The 15825-nt window shown below is 32.4% G+C and overlaps 1 protein-coding gene across 3 annotated transcripts in view; it reads left to right on the plus strand.

The window, feature by feature from the left end:
- The first annotated feature begins 9077 nt into the window (after positions 1-9077).
- LOC117929891 (protein CHROMATIN REMODELING 20) overlaps positions 9078-15825 on the plus strand; it is a 126210-nt gene continuing 119462 nt past the window's right edge. For all 3 annotated transcript variants that reach the window (XM_034850330.1, XM_034850329.1, XM_034850331.1), the window contains exon 1: positions 9078-9224. The gene's annotated coding sequence lies outside the window, so the exon portion shown is untranslated. The remainder of the gene's footprint in view (positions 9225-15825) is intronic.

The following is a 15825-nucleotide window of genomic DNA, read 5'->3' on the forward strand; positions in this document are numbered from 1 at the left end:
CACTTTTTTTTTATTGTTGTGTTTGGTTGGCATTTGTTGCTCGGAGGTGTGAATTTAAGAGTATATTGATTCAAACTAATTTATGAATTGCATTGACTTTGCCATAGTTGTTTCGTCTTCTTTATTTTGGTGTTGTTAGAATTATTTTGTCTCTGTTTCAATTGAGTTTGATGCTTGGAAATCATGCCTTTTATTTTTGTTAATTCCACTCGCCTTTGGCATATGGATTTTCTTTCTCACTCCCAGAGTGTGTTGGATTTAGAAGTTTCTAAGGCACCAGCTTCTACTCAGAATGCTGCGAAGAAATCTGCTTCGACATCCGCCGTTGATGGTGACAACGACGAGGAACCAATTCATAAGATTTTGGATTTGTTTAGCAAGGAACAGTTGATTAATTTGCTTCGTTAAGCTTGTGAAACAGCATAAGGTGGATATTGGTTCAATTATTGGGACGAGACCATTCAAGCAGATAACGCCGACGGATGTGGCGGCAACTGCCAGAATTTCATCTTCCAAGAGCACTGACGTCATTGTGGTTTCACCCGCTGCTGCTACTATTGCCCATGCTCCGGTGGTTGCTGTCACACCAAAAGTGGTTGCTTCTCCAGCTCCTCCTCCCATTCCAAGGTTTTTGGTTGTGAAAAGAAGCCATGGTATCGTTGAAGCTTTAGAAGCGGTGAGCTGCCATCATTCTCAAGTGTGGAAGAGGCAAGGTCTGGATCGATCCCAATGAGATCAACGAAATCTCCATGGTTAACTTCAGGCAAAATATAAGCAAACTTGTGAAATATGACTTTATCATCAGGAAGCCAACTAAGATCCACTCTCAATCTGTGCACATGAGACTTTTTGGAGATGAGGTTTTTTAGCAGAATAGGAGACGTCTAGGAAAGAACTGAAAATGAAAAAGAAGAGAAGAAAAGTGAGAGAGAGGAAAACATAGACCAATCGAATGTGTCGCCGGAGTCCGGTGGAGCTGCCAGGATGGTGTTAGAGAACCGAGAGTTTATCATGAATTTGATGATGTCTATTACGGTGTTGATCAAGTGCATTGTGGTGTTGATATGGTGGAGATCCGACCAAAAGCCGCCGAAGACGCTGGAGCCTCCTAAGTCGCTGATTGTGAAGGACCCGAAAATAGAGGTGAATGACAGCAAATAAAAGGTCACAATTTTCTCCGGAACTGACCTAACAAATATGGGATGCCAAGAACATAATGCGTGCTGCTGGAAGAGCTAGAACATGCAAAGAGAAGAGGTGAAAATATCTATGTAGAGTTTTTGGGTGGAAGCTTCACTTGTGATGCTTATCACATGACTAAACCTCATCTAGAATGTGTGGTTCTTTGCATAGAGAAGGTTTTAGCACCAACCATTTCCCACTTGAAAGTGACCACCAAATTCTTCACCCCCTTGGTTGTATTTAACCACATGCATAAAGAGTTGGCACATGGAAATGGCCATAGAAAAATGATTGTTGTTAGGGAAGACGACACTACATACTTTTGGTGGGCCATCCTTGAAGCATGTGCCCTTACCCTTTTTTTTATTTATTCTTTATCCTCATGTGTTCGATTTTCTCAAATTCTCTTTTAAATGATTTTCAAAAGTCCGGTTTTTCAAATAATCATATTTCCATTCCAATTTGAAATTTTAATTTTTTTTTAAAAAAATCATTCTCAAATAAATTTTCAAATTTCCAATTTCCAAATTTAATTTTAAAAACTTCAATTTCTGAATTATTTTCCAAAATTTCAATTTTCAAATTTAATTTTTAAGAAATCTCATTCTCAAATAATTCTTCAAAATTCCAATTTTTATAAATTTCATTTTCAAATTTAATTTTTAAGAAATCCCATTATCAAATAATTCTTCAAAATTCCAATTTTCATATTTTCAAATTATTCTCCAAAATTCCGATTTTCAAATTTAATTTTTAAGAAATCTCATTCTCAAATAATCCTTCAAAATTCCAATTTTCATAACTTTCATTTTCAAATTATTCTCAAAAATTTCAATTTTCAAATTTAATTCTTAAAAATTCAATTCTCAAAATAATTTTTCAAAACTCCAATTTTCAAATCTTCAAATTTAATTTTCAAAACTTCAATTTCGAATAATTTTCAAAACTCCACTTTATCAAATAATTTTAATTCCACTCTAGTTTTTCAAATTTTTTTTTATTCTACCATTTTTCATCCTTCATTAGGGTTTTAAGTCACTAAAAATCTCATTTTTAATCAACTTGCTACATTTTCCTTCAAGTAAGCACTTTCACAAATTTTCTTTGATGTTCAAATGATTTTCTATTTCTCCTGATTTTAAATAAACATGAATGCATTTTTCATAATTCCATAATAATAAGCATGAATGCAATTATCTTAATTCCAAAATAACGGAATTTGTGAGATCAATTTATGCAAAATCAATTGGGCTTTGGTGGGGACCCTACATATGAGTTTTCTCTTTGATTGTCAATTGTTATGCTTAATGAATATTGCTTGATCTTTGTCTTGATATTTGATATGCATGTGATAATTTTATATTTGAGAGAACCTTGTTTCCATGATAGCGCACTATTATTTGCTGCTAAGGTACAATCTCACTCCCACTTTGCTGATTCTTATTCATAATTCATTTTATTATTTAATCATTTCATTGATATCCTTTGATTTCCTTATCAATTGTCATACTTGTTTCACCTTATTTAGTAGAAACCCATTTTTAAGGACTTAGAGGGATACTATGGTCTTTTTACCGTACTTTCTCAATAAGTAACCTAACCCTTGGACCCGACTTTGGTTATTCATAGACTGTATTTTCCAAATAAGGAGTCTCACTTAGGGTTTTTTTTTTTCTTATTTTATTTTTCCTTAAAAAAAATAAAACAAAAATAAGTGGCGACTCCAAGTATTTTTTAAAAAAATCAAAATTTTCACCAAACGAAATGAATAAAAAGCGAGTTTCGCCATCAAGTGGGAACGCATCAAGCAAAAATACGGGGTTCACAGACATGCATTCAAAAGATGGACACGTTTGCATAATTTGGAAGATTACAAAATTAAGTCTTGTAAATGAAATCAAATCTTGTAAATTGAGTTAAAAGATAAATTAGAAATAAATATTCTCTTGTTAGCAAATTTAGTCAAATTTTGTAATGAAAGTCAAAATAGTGGCAAATAAAATGAAAAATAAGGGTTATATCTTCTGGATGTGGTTAAAAAATCAACCCAATTGAAATGATGGAGAGTAAGAGCAAACTTTTTTATATTAACAATATAGGTTAAAAACCACAATCTTAAATATGAATAATTCAGGATTTGTTGTCTGAAAATATGTTGTAAAAACACTAAAGTTGGCACAAACAAAGACTGAAGTAACACTTATTTTGGAGAAGTTCAAGGTAACTGTGGAGCAACATTTTTCATGTGCATTTCCACTCAAGGGCGAGACTCACTTTTATTTATGAAAATTTGATTTTTTTTTCAAAAATTAGAGTCGCCACTTATTTTAGTTTAGTTTTTTAAAAGAAAAACAACATGTTTGTAAAAATCGAATCTAAATTCGAGGTCATGTTACATGTCAGGAAGGTATGGTAATAAGCTATAGTACTCTTTGAAGCTCATATACCTATGATCTCTACTAAACGAATAAAGAGAATTATGACATAATTGGTCAATTCCCCACATGAAAATTAATATAATATATCAACAAGGAAATTTTTGAATTTAGTAAAAATTATTCACAATTTCTCTCAATCAAAATTTAGAAAGTTTTCAACTATTAAGTCAAAACACTATAAATCAACATATAAAAAAAATTAATTATATTAATATAGGATTAGTTCAAGTAGCAATCAAACCTTTGTTTCACTTAGGTTTAAATATTCATGTGTTTATTTGCCTAACAGACGCTAGGTCAACAAAATTTACAGATTCTATCCTTAACATGATTGATTCAAACCTTGCAAATGGTCCTGTTTATTTTAATCATTATCCAAAATTTTCCATGAACATAAATGACCCTAGTATTTTGTCAAGCCTAACCTTAAATATTAACAAAATATTTATATATGAATGTTGTAAAAGAAACTCAAACCATAACAATAATTTATAGAATATATTATATAGTCATTACTACTTAATTAAATCCTAGAGTTGTGTATCAATCTATCAAAGATAAAACATTCTTATTACAATGTAATCCTAATAATACTCAATCCTTTGTTCTTAAAAAACATAAATGTATAAAATTAGAACATTTTTCCCCTTACAATAAACCTAAAAGAGCTTATTTCAAACATTTCCTCCTCAAGTTAGAAATACTTTAAGAAAACAATATAAAAAATTTATAAATAAAAAGAAAATGACTATTTTTTTTTCCATTAGTTTTTCAAACTTAAAAAACAACGAAAACAACTTATAACCTTAAAAGATGAAAAAGGACATCAATTAACAATAAAACATACATAAATTATTCCAAAAAAAAATTCAACAATAACCTCATAATTAAGTTCTCAATCACCCCTAAATAATCATTAATTTAATTTTGATAATAATTCTATTTCTGCTTTACCTTTCAAAATTTCAAGAACAAAAGATGAATAGAGTCCCATAATTTACAAAGATATTAGACAAGTTCAACAATAATTAAATTATACAAATCATTCTCTTCAACATTTAAATCAACAAACAACAAAAAAAATTCAAATTTTGTTTTCTTCTGCCTCGAGAGAAAAGATAGGAGAAACATCAAAATCAACTTTTCCTTCTAACTTCTCAACTTTTTCATCACCATCTTCTGCTAAATCTCTAGACCAACCTTTTATTATTCCTATAAATGCTGCAAAATCAAACATACAACTCGTTATTCCAACATAAATAATGGTAAAAGAAATACAACTTAGATTATATAAACTTACCATTAATGACATTAATCAAACAATTAATCAAATTCGAACTATAACAAAAGATAAATCATAAATCAATAAAATAAAAGAACAATTCAAAATGTCTCAAGATTCAATAGTAACACCCCCTTCTACAATTAATGCAACATATAATATTAATTTTATAAGTAGAAAAAATTATTATTCAAAGCCATCTTTTCCTGATGTCCAATTAGAAGAAAGAAATTATCAATGGCTACGATACAATAGTAGCCCCTTGAAAAAGGAAAAGTAAACAAAATAATATAAAGGGTAAAAAACCATTAATTGAATCAAAATTTCAAAAGAAATTTGTAAAAAATAATACTAATAAATCAAAATCTTTCAATAAAACTTTCAAAAATAAAACTCCAACTTGCTATAAATATGGCAAAGTAGGTCATTATTCAAAAGACTGTCAACTAGAAAACAAAATTAATTTTTTTAGAAATTAGTGATAAACTAAAAAATATAATAATAAGATTAATGATTAATAAAAATGAAAATGAAAATTCAAGTGAATATTATGAATAAGAAGAAAATCAAATATTAATAACTCAAGAAACATCAAATGAAGAATCTAGTCAAGATGAATCAATTGATAAAAAAGATTGTGATGGTATTTGTACATGTTCTTATAAATCAATAAATTTGATTTCCAAAAATTCAAAAAATGTTATTTCATAACTATTTGCCTCTCATAAATTCAATATGTTTTATATTTTATTAAAGATAAATTGTTTAAATATCTCATTTATGCTTCTAAGAATGTACTAATATTTGAATTTTCTTTACAAATGGAGCAAGAATGGATTAAGTTTTGGAAATTCATTCTTCCAGTGTTCTAAAAGTAATCTTTCATTTCAAATTCATAAAAATAGAAAATTAGGCAAATCACAAAAATGCATTTTAGACAACCTTTGGAATGCATGAAGTGATAGCCAAAAGTTAGAAGCTTTAAATGCCTTATTTTTTCATTTTAAACAGACTAATGATAATTTTGACAATTTTTCCAATTGTTCAAGTTTTGTTATACATTGCGTCCTAATGGATATAGATCAACAACTACATTTTCAAAATTTCTTCAAAATGAATTTCGAAAACTTTATGAAGAAAGCTTAGAATTTCAAAAATCAAGATTTTCATTTTATAAACAAAATATTTTAAATCTCCCTCAAGACCTTAGATAGATGATAAGTCTAAAGGCCCAAGCTATATGGGAAGCTAAGCAATAGCATATAGTGTAATTTATTGCTGACTATAGCACTTTTGGAGTTACTATTCAAGGGATGAGTTTTATTTGACATACTCATTATGACAATACCAATATTAAGTATCTAAAACTTGATCCCTTGTGTAGGACAATTCTATTAGGAAGGCAAGACTATAAGTGTGCCCTCACTTATAGTATTTGCAAGACTAATATCGATTTAGACAGATATAAACCAATAGTCATTAAACGAAAAAATGAGTCAATAGAACTAATCCCTACTCTCCTCATGGATTATGAATTATTTCATCAACTAAATTTCTCCAATCATGAGAAAAAAGATGATTTTGAAAGAAAATTAGCAATTTGCATAATAAAGGCCTTCATCCTATAATTCAAATCCATTGAACTCATCATCGAAAGTAAATCTCTAGAGTGGTTGAATGATGGAGGAGTCTATCCAGCCCAACACATCATCCTTCTTAAAGCCAATCATCGAAAACAACAATTGTTTGGTACAGGGGACCCTTGCCCTTATAACAAATTCAATCTCAAAAAACAAATTTATCATTGGAGATCAAGAATGATTGCCAGAAACCTAGATTATGAGATTTATAGTTCATCTAACTATAAACTTATCACTAAAGACAATAGTAAAAAAAATCATCTCTACAAATGTCTTTCTTGAAGTCCCTCTTTTATTCCAAACCCAATTTTCTTATCTTGTCGATATATAAAAAGGATTGCGTTCAAGAAAAGCAACCTCGAAAGGAATTTTAAAAAAATTCTCTTAGAGATGCTCAGTGAAAAGATTTCAAGAATCTTTTGTACAATTATATCCTTATACATTTGTCTCCTTGTATTTATCCAGTAAAAAAAAAAGAAGGAAAAGTGCATATAAGATGTAAGAAAAAAAAGAACTATTGAAATAGTGTTGAATAGTCAAGCACTATTTGCATAGTAAATTTTGTCTACCAAGATGACTTTCAAAAAAGAAACGCGGAGAAAGATATCAAAGCCACCAATTGTCCACCTCAATAATGTTTGGATTTCATTCAACCTCAATTCCACGGATTTTAATCAGATTCAAGTCCATCAAAATTTCTCTATAAATAGAGACATGAATTTCATCACAAGGTAGAGTGGAGAAAGCGAAGATAAAAACATTCAAAAGTGTTCTCTTAGCTTTTGTAATTCCTCTCCTTCTAAAATCTCCTCATTTGTATTCATATCCCTCTTAGTTTGTAATTATGAAAACTGATTTATTAAATTGATTAAAAAAGACATTTTAAAACATTAATTTTTTTTTTTTAAATTCCAAAGGGGTTTATTAAAAATAAATTTACATTAATTTTCTATTTATTTATTTACAAACAAAAATTCAATTTGATTTTATTTACATGAAAAATAGTATTTATTTGCTTTTGCTAAAAAATAATGATTTTTAAAATTTTTTATTGGCAAAAGTATTTTAATTTAAGAAAATGATATTTACAAATTATTTGAAAATGAATTTTTATAAATTTATCTATGAAAGATATATCAACTAGATTTTATTTTCAAGAACAATTTTATTTAGAAAAGGGAAATTCAACTCAATTTTATTAGGAAAATGGTTTTTTTTTTTTTTTCACTAAATTGTTTACTAAAGGTACTTCAATATTTTTTATTTTCTAATTTTTTTTTATTTGATTGATTGATTTTTTTAAATATCTTTATTTGGTTTGAGGAAAAGTTTTCAATTTTATTAAAAGAACTTTATGAATATTTTGATTCTATGAAAAAGGAAATTCGAAATTTAATATTAAAAAAGGGTTTAAATTTATTCAGATGCATTTAATATAGATTATGAAGGTATATTAAAATAAGAATACAATAATTAAGTGCGTATAGTATCATTTAGGGATCTGGTTGAGTGATTAGAAAAGCTATTCAATTATAAAAAAAGAAGTTTTATCAATAGTTTTATGTATTTCAAAATTTCAAAGTGATCTGATAAATAAAACATTTCTTTTAAAAATTGATTGAAAAGCTGGAAAAAGATAATTTACAAAAAAAGTTTTTATCAATAATTTTATGTATTTCAATATTTTTATAGTTATATATTATTCAGGGATCTATTATATTTGATAAAATATTAAAAAAATTATACTTTACTAGCTCATGTGCATCACACGTGATTTCTAACTAGTAAAAATAAAATAAAGGAGAATATTTATTTATTTATTTGTAAATAAATCTAATTTCTATAAGTATTGTTTGAGAGATCATTTTCTAAAGTTAATATCAACTCAAATTTCCAATTCTTAAGTTTAAAGCCAACCATTAAAACTAAAATATTATACCTATACATTTTAAAACCATTGAGTTTATAGATACTATTAAAAATAAAAATAATTCTCAAAATTCAAAATAAAAAACAAACCGGTTTATTAGATTTTGTTTGATAGCTATTTTTAAAAATAAAATTTTTTGACAATAATTTTTAAAACCGTTTTATGATGTTTTATAGAACAAATATCTATTAGAAAATGTAAGATGATTTTGACTTGATTTCTATGTTTTTTTTAAACTTATTTTTTGCTTTATTTTTAATCATTTTTTATTTATATAATTATTTTAATTATCAAAAAACAAGTAAAAGTAATAATTTTTTTTTTATGCAAATACCATGTTTTTTTATTTTATTTTTAAATTTTTAAGAAAAGTGTTTTCTAATTATCAAATATAAATATTTTTTTATGTTGAAAAATTGTTTTCGAAAACATATTTGACTTTTCTTCTAAGAAAATGAATAGGGGTGGCAAAGAAAATAACTTTTAGCAGATTTCTAACCTTCATCCACAGCTACTGACCTAAAAATATATAAAATTAGGCAAAGCTGAAACTTACAAGTGGCCCACAAAATAAAAAATATATGCGAGAACGATTCTATTTCTCCCCTTCGTTTCTTTGCCTTCTCTCTCCAAAACTCCCTATTTGTGTCTGAAATCTAAAAATAAAAATTTCCCTCCTCGGAGGAGTCGTTGCGAGCCCTAGCTTCTTCTCAGCGACCTCTGAAACAGAACTTGGACTCTTCTTTTCTCAGGTGAGTTCCCAAATTGAATACTTGGATTCTAATGTTAGGGTTGTCTTATTCTTCAATTTCGATCCGATTCTATGCGGTTGGAGTTGTAAACTGTTGTTGTTCGGTGTGTTGTCCCCAAAAGCTTTTAGCTTCAATCTTGTGGTCATATGAGTTCTTGGTTTGCTGATTTTGCCTTTTGTGGATCCGGTGAAGTTAATGGTGTCCATTGGAGCTATGCTTGCTACGCATTTTGAGGGAGTGTGTTTTAGAATGGTGTTTGGGATATGTTGTTATTGCTGTTCTGTGTGTGTGTGTTTTTTTTAAATGGAAAAAGGAAAGGAAGTTCCTGAAGGCATTGAAAATGAGAATGGAGCTAATTGATTTATAGAAATTCTGTTTTATTTATGAAAATGAGAATATTTTAAAACCCAGTTTCATTTCTCCTCTGGAAAAGGTCTATAGTACATATATATATATATATATATATGTTTTTTGATTATTTTCAATTGGGGAATTTGTTATCCCATTGTTTTCCCTTTCTTGGTTTTCAAAATCAAACCAAATCAGACTCTAGGTTGTGTGAAGCCTGAGTAGTGTATAGTCTTCGGAGATGTGGTTTTCCATTATCGATTCCTCATGGATGTGCTAAACTTGTCATGCTTTTCTAATGTTAATGTTCAATTACTCATTTGATCCCATATTTATTAAGTTAGAAAACAAGGAATGACGGAGAGGTACCAGTAGAGTTATACATACAGAATTTTTTTGGGGAGCGCTTTTTTAAATGCGTAAAGTATTCTATCATTCCAATCATGGTATCGCTGTACAATTTTGCTTCTTTTAGGCGATCCATAAGGCCAAAATCTTTGCTTAATGGCATACCTAAAACTAGTTGTCTTCAAGATTATCCTAATAGTCTAGCCTTTGAAAGGCCATAAATACTCGTTTGGATCATCTTCTTAGAAGACCAACCATCATAGATAAGCCTAGGCTTCCATTAGGTGGAGGCCCTCGTCTTCAATGGATGCTCTATTTGTTTATCAAAAAAATAAAAATAAAAAGGACGTCAACACCAAAATTATGGCAAGCGAGATACTCATCTTTTATTGTCTCAAATATGACTGCATGGACACTCATAGCCTGTAAACAACCACTATGCAACTAAGGACATCAATGGCTTTATTCTTAGTTCTTGCATGATGGTGGAGAACAAACATGTATTCTTGAAGAAACACCATCCACCTAGCATGTTTGGCACTTAGCTTTCTTTGAGAATTAAGATATGTTAATGGTTGATGGTTGGAGTACAACACAATTTCTTTAGGTAATGGATAATATCTCAAATGCCAAAGGGCTTGTGCAGTAGCCTAGAATGCTTTATCATAATTGAAATACCACATTTAGCCTCTTTATAATCATTGCACAACGACTTAGAACTCTTTATCATAATTGGATTCCTTTCTTGACGTAAGTTACCACCTAAGCCAACGCAATGCACCTTAAACACTTTTGAGAAATTAGGATGGCTTAAGACAAATGCTTTAGTCATTTTGATTTTATCTCCTCAAATACCTTTCTTGTTGCTTTATTCCAATCAAACTCCCCTTTTCTAATGCAATTAATAATGAGAGAGCCATTATAATACTAAATTCATTAATGAATTGCCTCTAAAAAATGGCTAATCTATGAAAACTATGAACCATATGATAGTCTTAGGCTCATACTGCACTTTAATATTTCTAACTTTCTGAGGAAGGAATGGGACCTCCTCAATAGGGTATGAGATTAAGGTTTGAAAAACTATTAGCAAGGGATGAGACTCCTCAATGATGGGGTTGCTTTTGTTGTGGATAATGTGTGGGGGTGAAGTTTTGGAAGGAGAGATGGTGTGAGGAGGAGCCTTTGTGTGTGTCCTTTTCTTTCTTGCAATGTGAAAGATGGGGATGGGATTGGAGTTTGTAAAGCTATCAAGAAGGGATGGGACATTTTTTTTGATAAGTAAGAAAAAATATATAGTAAAGTGCTTGGCAAAAGGCGCAAAAAGGTACACATGGAGTATAAAAATTGGGCCCAAAATCAAGCCAAAGAATCAAGAAGGGATGAGACATCCTCAATAGTAGGACTGCTTTTGTAGTGGGTAATGGTACTAGGTGAAGTTTTGAAAGGATGGATGGTATGGGGATGACCCTTGTGTGTGTCCTTTCTTTTCTTGTGTGCTCTATCATTATCCAAAGACACTTGGGTGGTAGATTTTTGGGATGTGACAAAAGGGTGGGGTCATTGGATTTGCATTTCTCTAGACACTTTAATGATTGAGAGCTAGGTATTGTTAGATTTATTTATTTATTATTATTATTATTATTTTTTTTTTTTTAAGGTTGCAAGATAAGTTCATGGAGAGAAAAAATATCGAAAAAATGATTTGGAAGGAGTCAAGAAATGAAGTTTTTTTCTACCAATTCCCTTTCCTTCAGTCATTCTCTAGAATTTATAGGTCCTGAATAAAGTGAATATTTTTGCTTGGGAAGCTAGTTGAGGAAAAGTATTGATAATGAATCACCTTCAAAGGAGAGGTGGTCTTTGGCAAATAGATCTATTCTTTGTAAAATGAAAGAGGAATCAATTGATCATTTTCTTCTACACTTTGTCAAATCAAGGGTTCTATGGTAGTTGTTCTCCTTATCTGGCATAGCTTGGGTTGTTCTTTACATGGACAGAGAAACTCTATTAAGGTGGCATGACTCCTTCATAGAGAGAAAATAGAAGAAAGTTTGGAAAACAACTCCCTTGCGGATGTTGTGGAAAAAAAAAACCCGATGACCATTTGAAAATAATGAGACCTAAGATCAAAAGTTGAAATGTTTTTTCCTTATTAACTAACCTCTTCTTAGCATGGGTGAGGATGTACATTAAAGAAGGCTCAATACCTTTGATTGATTTTGTTGATTGGTTAGGATCTTGTTGAGAGGGAGAGTTGTTTTTTTTTGTTCTCTCTAATGAGGTTTTGCCTTTTTGTACCTGATGTATACACCTTGTGTACTTTGATATATTCTTCTCTTTTTTCGTCTATACTTCTTTTATTGCCTTTAAAAAAGTGGCTTTTGGAGGATCTTATTCTATAACTTTGAGGAGATTACAAATCCCTAATAGATCACTTAGGGATTGAAGGAAAGAACGTTTCTTTAAGATTAACTTAAGGTTTGAGAATATGTGGTTCGATGCCGTTCAGGTTTGAGAATATGTGGTTGAAAGAAGAGGAGTTCAAAGAAAAAATGCAGGGGTGGTGGGTGGGGCTCAATTTTAGTGGGTTTGCGAGCTTTGTGTTGGCTTCTAAATTGAAAGCTTTGAAGCCTCTGTTGAGAGATTGGAATAAGCTGGAGTTTGGTAAAGTGGAGGTCAATAAGGCTTTGGCTTTGAGTCAGGTGGATTTCTGGGACAAAATGGAGTTATCTCGGCCTCTCTCTGTTTAGGAGGTGGACGCAAGGAGAGGAGCTAAAGAGAATTTTAAAAAGTGGGCTTTGCTAGAAGAGATATCTTGGAGACAAAAATCAAGGGAAGTCTGGTTGAGAGAGAGGGACATGAATACTAAGTTCTTCCACAGGATGGCTAACGCTCACAAGAGGGGGAACATGTTATCCCGGGTCAAAATAAATGGAGTTTGGTTAACAGAGGAGAATGAGGTTAGAGATGGGGTGGTAAATGAGTTTAAATCTATGCTGTCTACTGCTGGACGTTGGAGACCCAACTTAAGGGGAATGTCTTTTGAGAGATTGGAGGCTGTGGATGCAACCGATTTGGAGGAGTTGTTTTCGGAGCAGGAGGTGCTGGAGGCGCTTAAAGGAGTTTGTGGGGATAAAGCACCCGGGCCTGATGGATTTACTATGGCCTTTTGGCAATCATCTTGGGAGTTTGTGAAAGAGGAGGTCTTGGGGTTTTTTAGGGATTTCCATAACCATGGCAGGTTTGTTAAAAGTTTTAATGCCACCTTTATTGTTTTGATACCAAAGAAAGGAGGGGCAGAAGAATTAAGGGACTTCAGGCCTATCAGCTTGGTGGGAGGTTTGTATAAGTGGTTGGCTAAAGTTTTAGCTAATAGATTAAAGAGGGTGGTGGGGAAGGTGGTATCCAAGGCTCAAAATGCTTTCGTGCAAGGAAGGCAAATTCTAGATGTTGTTCTGGTGGCTAATGAGGTTTTAGACTCGGTTTTAAAAAACAAGGAAGAGGTAGTGATGTGTAAGCTGGACATTGAGAAAGTGTATGACCATGTGGAATGGTCTTTTTTGTTTTCAGTCATGAGTAAGATGGGGTTTGGGGAAAAATGGATTAGTTGGATGAAGTGGTGTATCTCCACTGTTAACTTCTCCGTTTTGGTGAATGGGTCTTCCTCAGGTTTTTTTCAAAGCTCTAGAGGTTTAAGGCAAGGGGATCCTCTCTCTCCGTACCTTTTTGTGTTGGTGATGGAAGCTTTTAGTAGTCTCTTAAGGAATGCAGTAGCTGGGGGCTTTGTGTCTGCTTGTAAGGCGAGGAGCAGCGATGGTGAGGGAGTTAATGTGTCACACCTCTTGTTTGCTGATGACACTTTGGTTTTCTGTGGAGCTTCCAAGGTTTAATTGCTGCATTTAAGTTGGATTTTAATGTGGTTTGAAGCCATGTCGGGTTTGAGAATTAATCTTGACAAAAGTGAGCTTATTCCGGTGGGTTGTGTGGATGACGAAGAGGAGTTGGCTGCAGCTATGGTTGTAAGGTTGGAAGTCTTCCAACCACTTATTTGGGGTTGCCTTTAGGTGCGCAGTATAGATCGTTGACTGTTTGGGACGGTGTGGAGGAGAGAATGAGGAAAAAATTGGCTACATGGAAGAGCCAATACATATCCAAAGGAGGTAGGATTACTTTGATCCAGATTACTCTAGCTAATATGCCCATTTACTTTATGTCCATACTCTCTATGCCTAGAAAAGTCAGACTGAGGTTAGAGCAAATTCAGAGGGATTTCTTATGAGGAGGTGGGGCTCTTGAGAGGAAGATTCATCTTGGTAGGTGGGAGTTGGCTTACCTTGAGAAGGATAATGGGGGGTTGGGGGTCAAGAGTCTTTCTATCCTCAATAAGGCTCTTTTATGTAAATGGAGTTGGAGATTTGCTATTGAGAGAGAGGCTTTTTGGAACCAAGTGATTAGGGGAAAATATGGGGAGGAGCAAGGGGGATGGAGTTCAAAGGAAGCGAGAGGGGGGGGGGGGCGCGCGCATGGTGTGGGGTTGTGGAAAACTCTTAGGAAAGAATGGGAAGTTGTGAAAAGTAGGCTTTTTTTTTGTTGTGGGGAATGGGAAAAGGATAAAATTCTGGAAAGACATTTGGTGTGGGGATGAACCTCTTTGTGTTTCTTTTCCTTCTTTATTTGCATTGGCTGTTTCCAAGGATGTTTGGAGGTGCAATGAGGGTGGGGGAAGTTGGAGCCCATTGTTTTCTAGACCGTTTAATGATTGGGAGTTGGAAGAGGTGTGCAGTTTTTTTGTGGTCTTAAATGGGAAGCAAATTTAGCAAGGGGTGGATGATAGGGTTATTTGGAGAGAGACTAATTGTGGGAAGTTTTCGGTTAAGTCTCTGTACAAATCATTAGTATCAGGCCATCCAACCTCCTTCCCTTCATCGGCTATTTGGAAAGTTTCGGTGCAGCCTAGAGTGAGTTTTTTTGGGTGGGAAGGAACATGGGGGAAGGCCCTCACCTTGGATCAGCTTCAAAGGAGAGGTTGGGCTCTAGCGAACAGATGTTACCTTTGTCAAAGGCAGGAAGAATCAATTGATCACATTCTTCTCCATTGTGATAAGGCAAGAACTCTTTGGGTGCCGCTTTTCTCAATGTTCGGGGTGCAGTGGGTGTTGCCAGCCACGGTTAAGGAGATGCTTTCAGGGCGGAATGGGACTTTTGTGGGTAAGAAGAGGAAGGGTGTTTGGAAAGCAAGTCCTTTGTGTCTTTTTTGGACGGTTTGGAAGACAAGGAACAAAGTTGCTTTTGAGGAAGAGGAGCTGTCAATTCAAAGACTTAAGTCTTCTTTTGTTTATTTTCTTTGGTCGGAGACGAAGAGGTCTATAAAAGATGGTCCCTCGACCTTAGTTGATTTTGTTGGTTGAGTGGCTTCCCATTAAGGGTGTGGGTAGGGATGCTCTTCGGGCCTTGGCATTCTACTAGGGAGCGAGGGGCGTTCTTCTATTTCTTTTCTCTTTCTTGTATTTTTAGCCACTGTTTTGGTGGTTTTTTTTAATACAATCTCTTTATTTATCAAAAAAAAAAAGATTAACTTAAAGTTTCTTAGCTCTTAAATGCTCCTCTTCATACTGACTATAAATCAAGATATCATGAAAATAGACCATTACAAATTTTCCTATGAAGGGATGCAAAACTTGTGATATAACCCTCATAAATGTACCATTAGATAACCCAAATGGCTTGACTAACCACTCATAAAGTCCATTTTGGATTTTAAATGTAATTTTCCACTTATCTCTTGATCTAATATAGATTTGATGATAATTACTACATAAATCAATCTTATAAAACCACTTTGATTCTGATATCAAGTCTTAACATTTCATCCAATCTAGGTATGGGAAACCTATTCTTAATG

The sequence above is a fragment of the Vitis riparia genome, chromosome 14 (genome assembly GCF_004353265.1).
Source record: "Vitis riparia cultivar Riparia Gloire de Montpellier isolate 1030 chromosome 14, EGFV_Vit.rip_1.0, whole genome shotgun sequence".
Taxonomy (NCBI): domain Eukaryota; kingdom Viridiplantae; phylum Streptophyta; class Magnoliopsida; order Vitales; family Vitaceae; genus Vitis; species Vitis riparia.